The sequence below is a fragment of the Rattus norvegicus genome, chromosome 3 (genome assembly GCF_021556685.1).
Source record: "Rattus norvegicus strain SHRSP/BbbUtx chromosome 3, alternate assembly SHRSP_T2T, whole genome shotgun sequence".
Lineage (NCBI taxonomy): Eukaryota > Metazoa > Chordata > Mammalia > Rodentia > Muridae > Rattus > Rattus norvegicus.
The window spans coordinates 91,838,146-91,854,716 of record NC_141536.1 but is presented as its reverse complement, the minus strand read 5'-3'; the positions used below and the strand labels follow the sequence as shown (position 1 = coordinate 91,854,716).

Here is a 16,571-nt window from a genome sequence, read left to right as displayed (position 1 = left end):
GTAAAAGTTATCTTTATCCTATTATCACTTTAATGGTAATTAGACTCTCTAATTGGGATATCTGCAAGTAAGAGTACATAAACACCCAGGGAAATGACCATGAGCATGCTTGGTAATGCACCGCACGCTTAAAACACTAGAATGCAAGCAATGAATGAACAGGTTAAGCATCTGTTTAGTAAGTGGAGTTTTTTTTTAAAATCCTCTGGTGCACACAAAACACAAAGATTCATGAAACTTCCTTCTGCCCTTCCCTCAGCCTGCTTAATCAGCTCCAGAAATACAAATCACTTCCTTCACATTTTTTTGATAAAATGTTATCTAAACCTCATAGAAAGTGAGTAATTCATGATAATAATAAAAGTAAGCAATTCCCTATAGAGTTTATTTCCAATTCTAGAAGGAAGTATAAATCTAGTGCAACCTAGGTGTGTAGATGAAGCCTTTGCAACTGAAGAGCAAGGTCAGCCTGTCTTATGACACAGCCTACAGCATGAACACTGCAGAGATAACGCACCTCACTCCACCGTACTCTGCACATACCTAAGGTGGCTTTGGTAGAGGACGACGCTGAGCAAAAACGGTTCCTAAGATAAAGGACCTGTGTGCGTTTTCTTAGGACCAAGGAAATAAAGCATTCCACGTAAAAGAAAAGAGAATAACTTTACCTGTGCAGAAGCACAAAGAGATGAAACGAGGTGTGCCTTATCTTAAGCTGGGCGCGGTTATAGATGCTTCATGTAAGTTTTCTCAGAATGCGCACTCCCCAAAGGACGTCATCTAGTCTTCCGTGTGCTTTAAAGGAAGCAATAAGCTAATATTTAGCTAGTACTGTTGAGATTGTTTTTAAAGGCTTGAAGGAAAAGATCTGAACAAAACTGTGACCTGAGGATTATATAGCCTGGACAACAGTGAGCATCAGTGCCTTGTCCCTCTCTGGTCTGTCCTTATCTCCCTCTACCATCCAGGCCACTGTAGAAACTGATGGCTCCTTTTTGGAATGATGAAGTTACTGTGTTTAAACTGTCCCTCAATACAATGATATGTCCAAATGTTTATATTTTCCAAAGTGCCATAACTTAAAATACACAAATAATGAAAATAATATCTTTTGTCAAAGATATTAGTGTTCTTGAAATCAAGCCTTGTTTTTAAAAATAGCCTAAATAATATTCAGTAAAACCTTCTGGTGATCATATAACTAACAGTATATTGAATTAGGTCCTCACTTAAAGTACAAAAAGGAATTTATCTCCTCAGAGAATTATAAAAATCAGTAATAACACCAAGCCGCCAGGAGATAAGATATGGTGTAACTTTCTATTATGAAATCCCTAGCAAGACTGACAGATAAAGATCATTAAGACAAATCACATTATCTGTGGGATGGTAGATACTGCTTAAGACACTCTCTAAAATTTTAAAATGCGATTGTAATTTGGAAGTTCCCTGCTGCAGCACTCAGAGGTGCTACCTAAGAACACACTAAAACTATCCTGGGATCTGTCGCTAATAGACTATTGTTGGTGTCATCTGTGTCTCAAAAGCCAGCGCCATGTTCCGGGTCGGGTGGGAATACATTAGACCAAAACTGGGCAGGAGCGGCCTCCTGCTGCACAGACGTCTGGAAAGACGCTGGACTGGCCAAGTGTCCTCCTGTCGTCACCTCTAAGTCATAAGGCAGGGTCTGCGGTGTCCACAGGGTGCTGCTAGTTTTTGTGGATGGAGTGGGAGCAGAGGGTCACTGCCAGAGCATCAGGAGGGAAGACAGCAGATGAGCAGACAGCCTTAGGAAATAGCCAGAAAGTAAAGAAGAGACTTGTCACAGTACAGCCGCTACAAGTGAATGAACTTAATACGAGTTTTGTAAAAAGTGCAGTGTGTTAATTAGTGGAGAAATTATGAAGTGTATACGCAAAAATAAATTGCTATGTTTTAACAATTATCTCTCATAGTGACAATGAAGATTGCAGGAGAAAGGTGGTAAGAAAAACAAGAGTGAGCCAGAGAGGCTGAACTGCAGTCAGGGAAAGATTGTTTAAGACTTTCCCCTTTATTCACAGAGGAAGCCACGTAAGCATAGTAATGTCGCAGATCCCAGGTCACCATCTACCTTGTGTAGGTGACCCCTTCAGGCTGAAGATCGTCATTGTCTTTTTTTCTAATTGGATACTTTATGTATTTACATTTCAAATGTTATCCCTTCCCCCTCTCCCATTCCCCTCGCTGCCCTCCCTCCCCCGTTCTATGAGCATGCTCCCACTCCCACTCACCCACTCCCACTCAACAGCCTGGCTTTCCCCTACACTGGGGAAACAAGCTCTCACAGGACAAAGGGCTTCGCCTCCTATTGATGCCAGACAATGCCATCCTCTGCTACATATGCGGCTGGAACCACGGGACCCTCATCATTTTCTCTGTGGTGAGGGGAACAGAACTCTGGGAATCAGGTCCAACTTTCCATTCCAGGTACATCGTGATGAAGGCGATGGTAGTCGGCAAAGACGTCAGAAAGCGGTTTAGAGAAAGTGTGGTTTAAGGAAAGAAACAGAAGATGCACGCTGGGGGACTAGAGAAACAGGCAGCAGGGAAATGTCCCACAGAAGCAGCACAAATGTGACACAAAAGACAAGAGAGCTGCAATCAGATGAAAGGCAGACACGGATGCTGCATAGACAAACATTCACGTACCTCTACCAGAAAGGAAGAAAGTATCTAAAATGGATTGAAATTGAAGTGAAAAGTAAAGGATACCGCCTAGAAGTGGAAAACAGGAAAGAGTGCAGTTTAAAAGCAATAAAAGTGTGCATTGTGCATTAGAACTTATTCTATGTAAGGTAAATCAAATTATTAAACACCTTATTGTTTTTATCAAGAAGAATGTCATTGTGAGCATACCTGTGTTCCTGTAATATAGCATACAGGATATATGTATCTAGAATGATCTAGACACGTAGAGACAGCACTATGTCTTAGACTCTGCTGCATGACATCAGAGTTCAGGGTTGTCTATCATACACACAATATCTTGTTTTGCTTTTGTCTCAATCTAATAACTCCACAAAATAAGCAAATATCATGCTGCATTAGTCAATAAGTATGATGCAGAGTTTCAACAAGGAGATGAGCGTGTTGACTTCATGAATCATTCTGGTGACTACCTTGTAGGCTCAGTTTCATACCAAACACAAGGGTGAAGACCTCACATGCAGTCAGGCAACAGTTTATCAGCATTTGGAAAATATTTTTAAAATATTACTGGAGTTGCCATGTTAAGCAAAATCAGTCAAGCTTAGAAAGACAAGCTATGTTTTCTCATACAAGGAATCCAGATATTACAAATATGATATGAAAGTAGAATTAATTGATAAGTAATAAAAAGAGGGACCAGAGACTAGCAAGGCATGTAGATATGATCTAAGCAGGTTACATGAGGGCATGAAGACATTGTAATGGATACTATTCATTTACACAATTAATATATGTTAATAAAACAAGAACAAAATAAAAGTAACTTTTCTGACTTTCTGTTAAACACATAAACACAATGTAGCATTGATGAGCATCATGGACCATTGACTGCTATGAGTCCTGCTCTGATTTCCAGGTGTGCATCCACTGGAAGTTGTATATAATAGGGCATTTTGATTTCTGGTATATTCAAATGCCATATAAAAACCTGTTACTTTCTATACTAACCTAAAACTTAATGATAAAAATAAGGTTTCCAATCTATAAATTTATCCCAGCATCATGCCTACTCTTGGCAGTGAGTCCTTGCAGTAGAAGGAGGCATGGCTAGCCTTCACAACATTGGCACGATGAGCTGTCTCTTGGGGTATTTATTGGCCAGTAAAAGGCACTCCAGCCAAGCACAGCTTTCAAGGAATTGAGTGATGGTTCTGGTGAGTCTGTTTGGTTATGCACGGATATCAGTGTTTATGTGAGGGTATTTTCAGTTGGACTTGAAGCCAGGCTAAATTTCTGGCCACAAGACCCAGTAGAGCCAGTCAGATAATAGATGTGACAGAATCAAAATTGGTGCCATGGTTTGAATGGTTGACCCTTGATGGACTCACATAGAAATTAAATTGCTTCAGTAACAGTATTGAGATGTGCAACATTTAGAAGTTGATCAAGCCAGGAGGACTTTCCCACTACAAGTGGGAATATTATTATTAGAATTAATACTAGTATTAGAAGAGTGGGCTCCTTAAAAAAAGATGTTGAGTTTCCTGCCTTTCCACATTTTCACTTGTAATCACATAGGAAGAAAGCTTTGCTAGAAGCTGGCTCCTTAAAAAGTGGACTTCCTAGAACACAGAATGTCAAGGAATAGTCTTACCTTTGTGAATTACCCAGTCTGGTAGTTTTCGTAAAGCAGCTGCAGTAACAGAGAACAGAATGGTGACAGAGATCCACTTACTTGGGAAACAGCACATGAAAAGACTTCCTTTCTGATTTATAGTAAAACCCTAAGTTAGTAGATAATTTACAAGTGTTCAAAAGACATGTAGGGCCTTACACTCTGCCTTAGTGTTCTATTGCTGTGATAAAACACCGTGGCTATAACAACTATTGTACAGGAAATATAGATGGTTGGTGGTGGCTTACACTTAAGAGGTTTAGTCCACTATCATCAGGGCAGGAAGTTGGTGGCACGCAGGTAGGCAAACATGGTGCTGGAGATATAGCTGAGATTCTACATCTGGAACAGTAGGCAGCGGCAGAATAAGAGTGAAATTGGAGCTTCTGAAACCTCAAATTGCACCTCCAATCACACACTTCCTCCCAAAAGGCCATACCTCCTCCCAAAAGGCCACACCTCCTAGTAGTGCTACTCCCTTTGAGCAGCTTTATTCAAACCAATATAGACTCCATATTAAGCAAACATCAAAAATAATTCAGGAGCTATAACTCAAACCTAAAAATATCAAGAAAATATTCATACCTCTTGTCCTAAAATCATGCCTTTTCCCGACACTTTCAGAATATGTGATCATGAACCAAGCTTGCTTGGTTTCAATTTTCTCATCTGCATAACGAGATCATGTACATGGTGACGAGAATAAAACTAACTGGCAAAGGTATGAGCAGAACACTCAGCATATGATGGACTTCCACAGTTAGATGAATCCACGTCAGTGTCAAAGGGTCTACCCTTTGAACAGTGTAGCAAATGAAGGTGCTTTACTTGGCCCAGTACTCTGCAAACCAAGAGTGAGCTGGCCCTCTGTCTTCCTAAGTTTTCCACAGTAAGAAGACAGAAGCTCAACCCTTAAGACCTATTATCCTCTCGGATTCTTTCACAGATTGAGTCCTTCTAAACTGGAGATGCCTTATAAGCAAAAGTCCGCCTGTGCACTGCAAGGCAAAATTACATCTGAGAGTAAGTAAATTCATCTTGCCGAATGAAAACTCAATTGTCTTGAGGTGTTTAGCATTTTAGTCCAATTATGTAAAAATAAAATTGTACCTAATTATGCAAAGTTATCTCTTGGAATACCACAGTAGTTTTACACTTTCCTTACACCTGATGATAATCCTAATTTTCAGTAAAAGAGGTAATAATTTCAGTGATAGATATAGTTTTTGTCCATAGACTGGTTTCAACATGCCGTTAGTGGAGTGAGTTATGTAAGTGTGAAGTCTTTTATCATTATTAAATGCAGTATTTCTTCTGTGCTGTTACTATAAAAACAGTGTCATCTTCACTAAAAGTCGAGCATATTCACAGGTTAAGTAGAATATGCAGAATACAATGGGGCTTCGAATAACATTCCAGTATGTTACTAATTAAATGAGAACTAATTGTTAATTAAAAATTAAAGAAATAAAAATGTGTTAATTTTAATTTGACACTAAATACTATGGGACTTTAACAGAGTACAGATAAAGGCATTGCCTTATGTTTTATTAATACGTGCATAGTTTATCCATTGACATGTTGAAAACCCATTTTTAAACTTCCTCATTAATCATTTTACATGAATATGTAGCCCCCTCTTATGTTCACCCCAAAGTCAGCTCTGCCTTTACTGTACAAAAGACATCTGAGTACATAGTGGTTACTCTCCTGGACGCTGACAGGCAAGTGTGTGGATTTGCATGCTGGCCTCACACCTTCTGTGTCTCTTAGGACCAGGCACATAATCTCTGTGCTTTGGTTTCTTTGGCTGCAAAATGGGGCCGAAAAACAGTAGCTGGCTCATAAGGCCGTGTGCTTAGCACATAGCAGGTATCATGCATCAGCCACCCCAGGACAGCAAAATGGTCTTCAGGGTAGGACACTAAGTACCAAAATTACCGAGCACTGGTTAGTATTTCATGGAGACTTTCCATTAGGTTCCCAAGAGTGGATAGTTTTTAGAAAATTCATTTCCAGAGGGTTTTTTTAATTCCATAAGCTTTCCTAAAATATATCTGCTGAAGAAGCTGCTTATCCTAACTAAAAATTGTCGTAGGCAGCTTCTAGTTCTCTTTTTTCAAAGGGAATGCCTTCATGTCATACCCATACAGGACCTTAAAGCAAAGAAAAGGGATGGAACCTTATGAAATTTCCCCCATCCATATTAGAATGTCAACTGGTGTTGTCACTGTGCAGGTCTTGTTTGGATAATCATTTATTAGCGTTTCATGATATAGTTCCCTGTCACACACACAAGACACTGTCTCACAGCTGACTACCCACTCCTCTGGCTCTCATTCTTCCCCCTCTTCTGCAATGTTTCCTGAGCCATAGGTGTAGTGGGTGTGTCATAGATGTCTCCACTGGAGGACGACACCTCAGCTCTAGTTCTCCTAGAAGGAAGGACCTATCCCAGGAGTAGGATATGGGTTCTGGCCATCCCTTCACAGTACACAAGGTTCTTAAGATTATCGAGAAAACCGTAATTCCACAGGACCCTGTAACTTATTTGAATTCCCTTAACTAGACAGAAATGACTGATTATTAGTGCAAAATTCCAGGTTGGGAGGAGGCTCTTTGCGTTCATATACTGCCAACTGGAAGTGCATTCAATAGAGCAGTAGTCTGCAAGTATGCTTGCCAGGCAAACTAATCTAGAGAGCTCAGAAATCAAGGAAAGTGCTTCAGTCACACAGTCTGTCCAATACGTTTAAAATATTCCAATGAACAAGGGGAAAGAAATGAAATCGGTTGAAACTATAAAAGTGGTTGTGAATAGCAGGGCCATGCTATTTGTACACAGGTTACATGGTATTGACTTGCTGTGTTTTCTGAAGCCAAATCAGCCTTCCCTGTGAATATGTATGAGGAGAACCAGAATTGAAATTTGAGGTATGTGGTCCCAGGGACAATGGTGGGACGTGCTCGTGGAAGAGACAAAGTGTACATGAATAAAAATGTAGCTGGCCAGCTCACTTGCTGGAAATCTATAGGTTTTATTTGCATTCTGTGGACACACTGTTTTGGGGTAAAATGGGAATGCCTAGATGTTATCAGGAGGTTACATTATATGGCTGTCCACCCAGAAGTGGGCCTGATCTTAATACTTTTTATCAAGTGATAAAAAGTCTATGCTATCATGGTCTGTTTATTTTGTCTTACTCTATTTTGCAAACTATTAACATGCTTACTATGTAAACATACTTTACCAACAAATCATAAATGTGTACATTTATGTAGTATGATACATAAAATGTACATGACTAAAGATAATTAACATGTCAATTGTCTGTCTGTCATTTTTGTGCTAAGATGTTTGAAATACACTATTAACTCTCTGTTCCATGGCAGATCTTCAAACCCAGTCCTTCTGTTTCTCTGAAACATCACACATCTTCTGAATTTTAATTTTCTCACTTGCTTTATTTTTTGAGGTAGCATCTCATTCTGCAGCCATGACTGGCTTGGAACTCAGTAGTTTCCTAGACTCGCCTTGACCTTATGGAGATCCTCCTATGTGCTTGGGTTACAGGTCTGTGCTGCCACGTCCGGCTTCCCACCTTTCTTTCCTCCTTACTCAGACCTCGTGCCTCCTTCACTCCTGCCTCAGAAGCTACCAGCTCACCTATTTATGCTCAGGATGTCTTACGGGATGCACTTACCTTTTTATTTTCTGCACCAGAATCAAATATCTAAACTCCTATTACGCGTTACTTCTAGCAGGATGAGTATCAGAGAGCAGGAGAAGATATGTATGTGGAGGAAGGACACAAGTGCAGATGCAGAGAAAAATGGCATCATCTTCAAAGGCTTGCTCAAAAAATCCAGTTTGCTGGGAGAAGCCAGATTTAATGTGACTAGAGTCAGATATTACATGCCAGATATCAGTTCTAAACAATGGATATTTAGAAACTTCTGTAGAGTTCTCAGCCAAATTCTACCAATTCGGCATGTATATCTGCCACCAAAGACAATGAAGAATTACAGAATGCCCTATGTCCTGCCATCTTGGTAGCTTTATTTAGTTGCCACTTCCTAGTGATTAAGAAATCCCATCCCGACACTATGGTGGAAATGATTAAATCTATAGTTGGAAACAGTCTTGTGCGAAGATAATGCAAAAATAAATGTGAACTGTTCTGAGATTACTTATTGCAGCTATACTCAAATTTCCTAAGAGACACCCGGGAGACCACTGTCTCAAAAACTTGAAAAGACCTTTCTACAACAGAAGGCTATTGAATTCAGTAAAAGAACACACCTGAAGATTTCATTATATCTAACTTTCTAGTACTGCATAAACACACACACACACACACACACACACATACACGAACACATACACACACACCTAGATTGCCAGTTATTCTTGAAATTATTTTTAGAGATATAGAAACACAGGTCAGTACAAAAGAAATTCTTCTGTAGTATAATGGTTGCATTCTTAAAGAATCATGAATTATCAAAACTTATTTTGTTAAAGCAGTAGCTCAAGCCGCAAAGAGAAAATGTGGATAGTAAAATAGGTAAGGATTTTGGTGAAGACCTCCAAGATATAGTAAATGAAAATAGAAGTAGACAGATGAGACTCCATAAAAACAAAGAGTAGAGAAATGGAACAAAAAGTCAGATACTCTACATCTGACAAAGAGTTAACAGCCAGAATATAAAATGGATTTTTAAAAAATCAATAGTCAAAGTGTGTTAAGTGTGTTGTGAGGGGTGGGGGGACAATTTAACTGTACAACAAGGTTAGACAGACAGCTTTCAAATGAAAATATCCAAAAGGCTACAAAAACAGGTATCTGAAAAAAAATGGCCAACATTTTTTGAAACATCAAGTATATTTAAGTTAAAAGCACAATGATTTATTGGCTAACACCAAAATGACTATTATCCAAATGACAGCAGGCGAGTGCTGGAGAGGATGTGGAGAAAGAGAGGCCTGTGCTGTGCTGGCAATGCAAGTAGAATCACTATGGAAAAATAGTACAGATATTCCTCAAACTGCCGAAGATGGAATTACAGTGTGATACAGCAGACCTACATTGAGTAGATTCCCAACAGAAATGGGTCAGACCGCTGAAGAGGGATCTGTGGCACTACTCACAGTCTGCTGGAACCAGAAATCATTTACAATTTCATCAACCAATGAAAATGTTTTAAAATCTGGAATATTACTTAGCAATAAAATAATAAGATCCTGTCCCTTGTAATGGTGTTGAGGGATCCAGAGATGGTTATGCTAAATGAAATAAGCCAGCCTCAGAAAGACGGCAACTGTGTGATGATTCACGTACAGTGTACAGAAGAATTAATAGTATACAACATGATAGCTATTGTGTGGCTGCCCACTGATGAGGCATGGAAGAACGAGTTGTGTACAATTTGACAGGAGAGTGGTGGTTAACCCGAGGCTGGGCAGGATAGGGAGGGAGGAAGAAGGAGAGAAGTGAGCCAGACATAGAGGTGAATGCCATTAATTCCAGCACTCAGGAGGCAGAGCTAGGCAGAACTCCCAAGTTCTAATCCAGCCTGGTCTATATTGCAAGCTCCAGGACAGTCAGGACTGCACAGAGCAAGTCCTGTCTCAAAAAGAAATGAAATAAGTCAGTAAGTTACAATTTCCTAATATCAAGAAGCTCTCTCTCTAACGTGCAATAGGATGGTTAGGGATAGCAATGATGTACTGTATGTTTCAAAAGCTACGGCTCTGAATGTTCTGGTCATAAAAATGATAAGATTTTAGGGTTCACATATATTATATATTTAATATATGTGATCTTATGCCTTTATTTGTCCTAAAAGGGAGGTACAGGCTTTCAAATGAATCCTTTCTTTCTGTTGGGATTTCGTGACTTGGCTTTGCTTGCTTTAATAGGTGCCCTTGTGCTATTACAAGCTAAGCGTCTTACGGTAGATCTCGTTCTCTCACTTTTCCCCCTATCTTGTGCTAGTAGAAATAAAGTTAGCAAGCCAACTCCTGCATATTCATATTATATAATTAGCCTTTGTCTATTGTTAGACATATCAACTTTATTTAAATATAAGTAAGCATCTTAGTGCCCCTCACAATGTTTCCCTAAAAGCGCCTTGGCACCTTGGTAATAATGCCCATTCCCATCAGTCTTTTGTCTAGTCACCAAATTACTTATTTATCAAGTATTAGACTTCTGAAATGACAATGAATTAATGTTGAACAAAAGAGTTACCTGAGATGTCTTATCAAATGGTAACTAGTTATCACAGAAATATCTATATGGGAAGATAGAATATATATACATGTTATATATACATACATAGTATATATATATATATATATATATATATATATATATATATATATATATGCTCACAACTCTCCTGTCCTTAGTATTCATCACTGTAATAATTTTGGAATGCCTTAGATTTTCATTAAGATTTCATAGTCTTTGCTTTGAACACATGTATGGCCACACTGAACACGTGGCCTATATGAGATTCATCCCATTAGATATGCTGATGATGTCTGTGTTTTAATGTGATTCCCATTATAACATAGCATGTGGCTTTGCACACGCCTCTGGCCACAGCACTTGACAGTCCTCTGAGAGCTCTGAAAGCTAAACTTCTTCACCAAAGTGTCCAAAGAACTCCCAAGCTGGCTGCGTACTTCCAAATAGAATGGCTTTTGAAAAAGGGAAGAAATTCTAAAATTGCCAGAAATACCTGAAGCCGAAGCCCAACTAGCAACACCCACTAGTCGGGCAGAGTAATTGCCTTAAAAATTTCCAATCTCAGAAAGATGCTTTTTCTTTTTACCAAAAATATGCATTAATATAAGTTTTTCTAAACGAAGTAAGTGCTACATTATTCTGGCATACACTGTCACTGCAAAGGTGGTCTGCATGTTAAACAAACATAAGCACTGTGTGCTGTGTTGGCTGCAAACAAAAATTATTCTAAACTTGATAATAAAAATACAAGGGTTTAAATGATCATTATTAAGTTTTAAAATGATATCAATACTCAATGAAGCATTGCAAGGAATATTCAGCAAGAGCTTGTAGATTATAGATTACTTTAATTCTGTTTAGAAAAGCATTTAATTAAGGAATTCTGTATATGTGTGAATATGTATATGTGCATGTATGTTAAACTGAGTATTTTAAAGATAACTGAGTTCAAAGTATCTAATTAGCCCAATGTCCCCTTTCCCATATACCTATGAGAACATATCCAATTATCTTGAAAAAGGCAATTAAAATTACAATTAATAATCTTAATACTAAGACGTGCTCTAATTCATTTGATAATTACATTTCCCACAGAGATACTGTCAACATCAACTGTGAAGCTGTAGCCCCACCCTGTTTACAACTCTGAGAGACAATCTGCTCCCTGCTTGGCGGTACCCAGTGCCCCACTCCAGCTTTTCTTCACAGACAACATGTGAAGGGAAACATGTCTGTTTGATGCTTTATAACTTTCATCCTGGTGTTTAGCATTAAAAATTATATTTATGTATCACACATGGCAGAACAATTTAAATAATTAAGAGAATAGCAGTGGCCATGCCTTTCATTTGAAGTCACAGAGTGAATTCTTTTGTTCATAGGTGCTAAAGCTATCTTTAATGGGAAGTACAAGCCATTTACGGTCCCTTGTTTACAAAGCAGCATTGTGTATTTGGTGTAAGCGCTCTGGGTTTCTAGCTTCAGAAATTTTTCAGGTCATACAAATAGAGAAGATCAATATTTCGAGGTTGACTCGTGAGTCCTAAATTTTGTTATTTCTCTTATGTATGCTGATTTTGATAACAAGGAAAAGAATAAATGTAATATTTTGATTTTAAAACCATACTGCAAGAAAAGATACCATTTAAACAAGGCTGAAGTTTACATTATTTATTGCTATTTTTCTCAAAAATATGCATTAGAATAAATAGTTTTCTAAACACCAAAGTAAATACAGTACCTGGTTCTGGCATATTTATTTCACTGAAAAGGTGTTCTGAATCTTAGACAACATAAATACTGAGTAGTGTGGTGGTTGCCATAGCAACCAGTAAATAGGGGCATAAAAATACATGCAATTTTTCAAATGTAGCCACTTTTTCATAAATATTCATTTTACATGTAAAAGATTATTCAATTCTTGCTTTTGTTCCCTTTTAGAGAGTGAAACATGTAATTCCTTGGGAATAAAAGATCACGCTGTAGCAACAGAACAGGCTCAAAATTTTAAAGGCACATGAAAAATCCGAACGTTTTTAAGGTAAACTTTCCAAAATAAAGGTAGAGACTTTTCCTTTCATTATATATTACTATAAAGGGTAGAGTTCTCCAAATAGGAATAAAAGCACAGTTATTTCTCCCAAATGTGAAATACTCTTTTATTTTGCTTAAGTTCATTATGCACAAATCTGCAACAAATGCAGCATTTGGCCTCAGGAAGCTGACAGCGTCTAGATAGGAGAAGTGCAAGAAGTTTGAAGCTAAGCCAGGAGCCTTCACTCAATAGGTTATGCTTTTCTCTCTCAGTTGTTAAAATAGCATTTTACAGGTGACCTAATGTGCTAATAAAATCTTCTGGATTCTACTTACAGCTTAGAGAGACTCAATGCATATTCGAGAAAGAAAAGCAGTTCTGTAAAACACACTGACTTCAGAATCTGTGGGAAGGTACTGGCAAGCCAACCACGGCAAAAGAGAAAAGCTGCTAAACTGTTACGCAGAACCAAATCTCTTAAATCTGATTATGTAAACTAGTACTTCCAATTTACTTCAATGAGAACTATTATGCAACAGGCTCCTGGTATGAAATGTAAACATTTTAAAGATCACTTCCTAGGCAGGGGAGACAAAATACTGCTCTAGAGTTCATCTTGCTCCCTTCTTGTTAAAGAAACCATGTGCTAAAGACTGACTAGTCTTCCAAGAAAAAAACAATTAGAGGTACCCTCATCGTGCATATGAATGACTCTATACAGTTTTATTGAAACCATTACTTATGCAAGAATGACAGACAGAAATAATTCTCATTATGATTTTAATAAACAGATGTAAAAAAATAAACAAATCCAGTATGTCCCATTTAACATAACACCTCAAGAGCTATAGATGTTATCAAATCCTACATATGTTATCTTTTTTCTATATAGATGTACACAAATTTAATTGTTTCTCCATCTTAACTGAGCAGCATGGTCAATACTTTATCAGTTTGAGCTATGACAGCAAAATTAGCATGGATTTCTATTTTCTTCCTTTTAATTTCAGGTATAGAAGAAAAGTCATTCTTCTTTTTAGAGTAGTGTGTGTGTGTGTGTGTGTGTGTGTCTGTGTGTGTGTGCGCGCGCGCGCGGGCGCGTGTGATCTTTAAGACCAGAAGAAAGCATTGTGTCACCTGAATCTAGCATTACACACCTCTGTGAACCATCTGACACAGGTTCTAGGAAAACGTGGGTCTTCTGCAAAAGCAGCACATGCTATTAGCCACTGAGGTATCTCTCTAGCCCAGAAATCATATTGATCTTAGCCACTCAGAATATGATTTTATTATCTACGTTTCAAGTGAAAATTTTTTACCTCATCTAAGGGACACACTTTGTGGCTTCTCATAAGCATACTTGCATTGCCAGCATCATGGTTCTTGAATTTGGAATCATTATAAAGTAAAAGAAACCCCTCTTGAGAGCACAGTGACCATGGCAGTCACTCTGAAACCTAAGAGGAGCATTTCCTCAAGGTGGATAAAGCATATAGCATGAACAGACTAGACAAGGTCACGCTCGATGTCTCAAGCAGTCAGAGCAAGATGTCATTCAACACCATCACATTCCTCTATAGAGCATGGAATTTAACATTTTGAAGTTTGATTATTCCCTGCCATTTCCTCCTCTTAGGTGTGTTTGCTTCTTTTTGTTCTAGAACTTTCAGATATGCTGTTAAGTTTCTAGTGTAGGATCTCTCCAATTTCTTTATGAAGACACTCAGAGCTATGAATTTTCCTTTTAGCACAGCTTTCATTGTGTCTCCTGAGTTTGGGTATGTTGTGCCTTCATTTTCATTAAATTCTAGAAGGTCTTTGATTTATTTTATTTCTTCCCTATTATAGACTAGAGAGTTGCTCGGATTCCATAAGGGTGTGGGTTTTCTGTTGTTTTTGTTGTTATTGAAGACCTATGTTCATAGCAGAATTATTTATGATAGCCAGAATCTGGAAATAACCCAGAAGTCCCTCAGTGGAAGAATGGATACACAAAATGTGGGATTTACACAATGGAATACTACTCAACTATTAAAATGATGACTTTATGAATTTTGCAGGCAAATGGATGGAACTAGAAAATATCATCCTGACTGACGTAACCAAGACCCAAAAGGACATACATGGTGTGTACTACCTGATAAGTGGATATTAGCCCAAAAGCTCAGAATTCCCACAATACGCAGACCATATGAAGTTTAATAAGAAGAAAGACCAAAACGTGGATGCTTCAAACCCATTTAGAAGGGGGAACAAAATAATCCTGGGAGGCAGAGGGTGGGATGGACCTGGGTGGAAGGGGGTATGGGAGGGAAGGAGGGCAGGATCAGGTATAGGAAGAGATGAGAGAAGTCCAAAGGGCCAGGAGAATGAGTAGAATCATGTAGAGGAATGGGGGGAAGCACTAGAAAGTCCTAGACTCCAGTGAGGTGAGAGGCTCCCAGAACCCAGTGAGGATGCCATTAGCCAAAATGCCCAATAGTAGAAAGATTGAAATTGAAGAGACCACCTTCAATAGACAGACATGGCCCCTAGTTGAGGTATGGGGTCCCCTATCCACCTCAAAATTTTTAACCAGAAATTGTTCCTATCTAAAGGAGGTACAGGGACAAAAATGGAGCAGAGACTGAAGGAAAGGCCATCCAGAGACTGCCACACCAGGAGATCCATTACATCCATAGACGCCAAACCCTAACCCTATTGCAGATGCCAAGATGTGCTTGCAGACAGGAGCCTGACACAGCTGTCCTCTGAGAAGTCCTGCTTGCTTGTGACTAATGCAGATTCTCAGAACCATCAGACTGAGCAGGGCCAGGAACCCCAATGGAAAAGTAAGGGGAAGGACTGCATGAACTGAAGGGGATTACAACCCCATAGGAAAAACCAGACAATCAACTAACCAGACCCATCAGAGCTCCTAGGGACTAAACCACCAACCATGGGTGGGTTGATGGCTCCCACTACGTATGTAGCAGAGGGCTGCCTTATCTGGCACCAAGGGAGGGAAGGGGCTTGGTCCTGTGCAGGCTTGATGCTCCAGCAGAGGGGGATACTAAGGGTTGAGGCAGGAGTGGGTGAGTGGGTGGGGTCAGCCCTCTTAGAGGCAAAGGGGAAGGGTATGGGATGGGCGGTTCATGGGGGAGACAGGGAAGGGGGCTACATCTGAAGTGTAAACAAATAAGACAATTAATAAAATAGAATAAAATTATGAAGTTCATCTAGAATTTTTCATCTATTATTTTTGGATCATTGTTAACTATGAGTTAATTAAAACTACACAATATGAAACCATGGATAAGGGGAACTATTTTAATTTCAACCATAATAGTATTTAAAAAGAACAAGATGAAACAGTATCACAGCAAAACATACTGCCTTTACTGAACCCACAGTTGCTACAGCAGTGTAAGAGTAGGAAGCCATGAGGATACACGACTCAATAATTTAAGTAGTCACATTATCCCATGTGCTTGGAAGGTACCATTTAATTTCCTATCTGCCAAGTATAACCAAATCTTGGAAAGAAAAAACTTTTAAAATTAAACTGAGAGACTATTAATAACAAAAACAATAACAGCAACCCAACAATCTTTCTGAAATCATTTATCCATCTCCACTCACATTACTACGTTCAGCTATCTTTGTGTATTCAAAACATAGCTTAAAATATATGATCACACCAGTGGAAGGGGAAGCCCTGGGTCCTGCTAAGACTGAACCCCCAGTGAACTAGACTATGGGGGGAGGGCGGCAATGGGGGGAGGGTTGGGAGGGGAACACCCATAAGGGGGGAGGGGGATGTTTGCCCGGAAACCGGGAAAGGGAATAACACTCGAAATGTATATAAGAAATACTCAAGTTAATAAAAAAATATATGATCACTGATAAGTGGATATTAGCCCAAAAGCTTGGA

General features: G+C 38.9%; 1 pseudogene across 1 annotated transcript in view; it reads right to left on the bottom strand.

The window, feature by feature from the left end:
• Dcdc1-ps1 (doublecortin domain containing 1, pseudogene 1) overlaps positions 1-16,571 on the bottom strand; it is a 411,937-nt pseudogene that overhangs the window by 380,191 nt on the left and 15,175 nt on the right. Inside the window, 1 exon segment of the transcript NR_175340.2 lies at positions 669-795. The product of NR_175340.2 is annotated as a doublecortin domain containing 1, pseudogene 1 (transcript).